Here is a 3,094-nt window from a genome sequence, read left to right as displayed (position 1 = left end):
AAATATTTTAAAAATGAATGAAATGAAAATGATCAAACTACCACCAAAGTACATTCTTTAATGTATACATGACTAGGATAATGTGGAGGTGACATTTGATAATTACTACACTTTCCCAACCCCCACTAAAATTTGACAAGCATCCTCACTTTAAAAATTTTGGCATGGGAAGGAGAAACTGGCTTAAGTCTTATATGATAGATATAATTTAGTATTACATATAAATATTGAAACCTATATTTTAAAAATGAATAAAGAGGAAAATAAATTTTTGTACCTACAAATTTGAGATTTTACATCCACATGCAAGTTGATGAGGTGGCAAAGGCTGATGATCACAGAAAGAGCTGATAGTATTGTTTATTGATAGTAAGAAAAATAGAGTGTGGGTGATGTGGAATGTGGGTGGATGGTGGAAAAAGAAATGAGATGGGTTGATATGAAGAAAGAGAAAAGTGAATGGAAGAATGGGGCCTCATATTTAACTGAGGTTTTATTATGAAGGTTCCTGAAATTCTATCATTGTATGGCTGCAGGAAGAAGATTTTCATCTTCTATTGCAGGAACTATGTTTAGAAGAGCTGGTGCACTGGTTGGTTGAAATTGCTATAGGAACTGTGCTTTAGTCTATAGCTTATGATAGATACACAACCTATGGCCATTTAAAATTAACTTAAATTGAACAAGATCAATGGTTGTGAGTTACACTGCACCATTACCAAATACATGCTGAATTTCATAAGGCCCTAACTATTGAGTCTACAATTTCCCTAGATTCTCTTTGAAATGAGAATCATAGAGGAGGGCTCAATCTCCTACTTGAAATATTTTATTCCTGATATGTGCATCATGCCACTGCTTTCACTGCTGTTGAATATTTTCTATTTATTCTAAAGCTCTCTTTTGTATTTCATCGAGTGAATTCAAGTGGAGGAGTCTCTCTTGTTGTGTTGTAGGAAGATTGATGTTCAACTCTAAAGCAGTACGTAGTGTCTTGCGTTCAAATTCAATGGGTAACAGTGCTGCTTTACCATAGACAAGCTCAAATAAAGTGAATTTAGTTGTTGTCTTCCATGTGGTTCCAAACAACTTCAGTTAATCTACTTGTCCAATCCTTCTTGTGGATGTGTATTGTTTTTGTCAGAATGGCTTCAAGTTCTCTATTGGTAACCTCTACTTGACCATTTGCTTGAGGGTGATAAGGATTGGACTTATGATGCCTTATGCTACACTCCTTCATAACTTCAGTGATCAAATTTGATGTAAACAGAGCTCCTTGATCTATGAAAAATTCTTTGGGCACTCCATAACAAGTGAATATTTCTTCATATAGGAACTTAGCTACTTTCTCATCTCTGGTATTTTTCATTGCTCTAACTTCCACATATTTAGTTACATAATCTATACATACTAAGATGTAGGATTTTCCACTTGATGGTGGGTCAATTGGACCTATGAAATCCATGCCCCACTTATCAAAAGGTGTGACCACAACTTGTGGAGTAAGTGGCATCTCATTAGTTTTGGTTGGTCAGCCCATCCTTTGGCATTTATCACAATTAGTTGTATATGTCATTGCATCCTTATGTAGGGTTGGCCAATAGTATCCTATTGTAAGTATTGTTGTGGTGTTCACAATACATGCCCCATTCCTTACTAGGAATGGGGACCCCCTACTTTTTTCAACTCTCAGACTCATAGTTCGGGAGTCGAGAGAAGAAAATTTGGTTAGAAGTTAGAATTTTAGAGTAAAAAAAACTATTTTTTTTTTGAAAAATCAAAACATTTAAAATAAATAATAATAATAATAATATTTAAAAAAATTAAAAATAAAATAAATAAAATTTTTGTGCCACACATGGAGGTGTGCGCGCACCCTCCATGGAGGTGTCGTGTGCCACCTATGGAGGTGCACCGCGCGCATGCCCTCCATGAAGGTGCTGCATTCCACCAATGGAGGTGCGCTGCGTGCACACCCTCCATGGAGGCACTGCACACGCCCCTCATGGAGATGCGCTACGCACAATGTGCTCCATGGAGGTGCCGTAGCCCCTCATGGAGGTGTGCCGCACCTGCGACCCTCATGAAAGGCGTTGCGTGTGCCCCCTAGTGTGCATGACCAAATAAATAAAATAAAAGGTCTAAAATTTGTCTTTTAGAGGCGTTTGTCTTAATTAAGCATTTTCAACTCTACAGACTAATATTTTCTTATTTGTGTAGGTAAAAAAGGTATCCTTAACTTGCCGTGGTCATAACTTTTGACTCGAAGCTCAAAATCTAGAACCATTTACACCATTGGAAAGAAGAACTGAAGATCTAATTTTAGTCCCTAAAATAGTGAGCCTTTGGTTGCCCAATTTTAAGGACCGATGAAAGTTTCAACTTGAAATTTTGAGCAGAAGAGCTCTGAAAAAACCATTTAAAAATGCCTAGAAAAATTTGTGAAAAAATATGAAAATGTTTCAAACATTTGATCATCTGGATCACTTGATTTCTCGCCGGGAAGGATAGGGTGGTTGTAGAGAAGACAGAGGTCGAAGATACAAAGGTTGGACACATGAAGTGGAACAGGTTCCTCATCTTATGCGGCTATTAATGGAAAGATTCAACACAAGTGCCTTGGGATTTTAGATTGAAGAAGCAAGAGTTTAAGTTTATAAAATTGATTGGCTATAACAAGGGTGTAAATCATCAAAAAAGGGCAAAGAATGTATACAAAAAATGATCTAAGACCCCATTTGAGAAAAACCCAGAAATCATTTTCAAAATTGAGAACTTTTATTTTTTGGAGAATTGAGCTTCCGAGGTCTGCAGGTCCACAGCTCCACAGCTCTGCATTTTTGAGCTTCACAACTCTGCAATTCAGAGGTGCACCGACAATTGACTACTAGTTCCAAAAATAGCACTTTCCATGCATTGGGAGCACATTCTGTTGGCAAGTTAACTCCGACACATGCCTAGCGAAGGGCCAGTTTCCATTTTTGATGCCTCTAAGCACTTCTACTTCAACTAATGGCTTCCTCGTACTTTCTCTCTCATGCTTTCTATATTTTTGACATGTAAATGACTCATGCATCCAATTAATGAATAAAAT

The sequence above is a fragment of the Cupressus sempervirens genome, chromosome 5 (assembly GCF_028749045.1).
Source record: "Cupressus sempervirens isolate cs-2001-9-10 chromosome 5, ASM2874904v1, whole genome shotgun sequence".
Classification (NCBI taxonomy): domain Eukaryota; kingdom Viridiplantae; phylum Streptophyta; class Pinopsida; order Cupressales; family Cupressaceae; genus Cupressus; species Cupressus sempervirens.
This window is presented reverse-complemented; position numbering follows the sequence as displayed.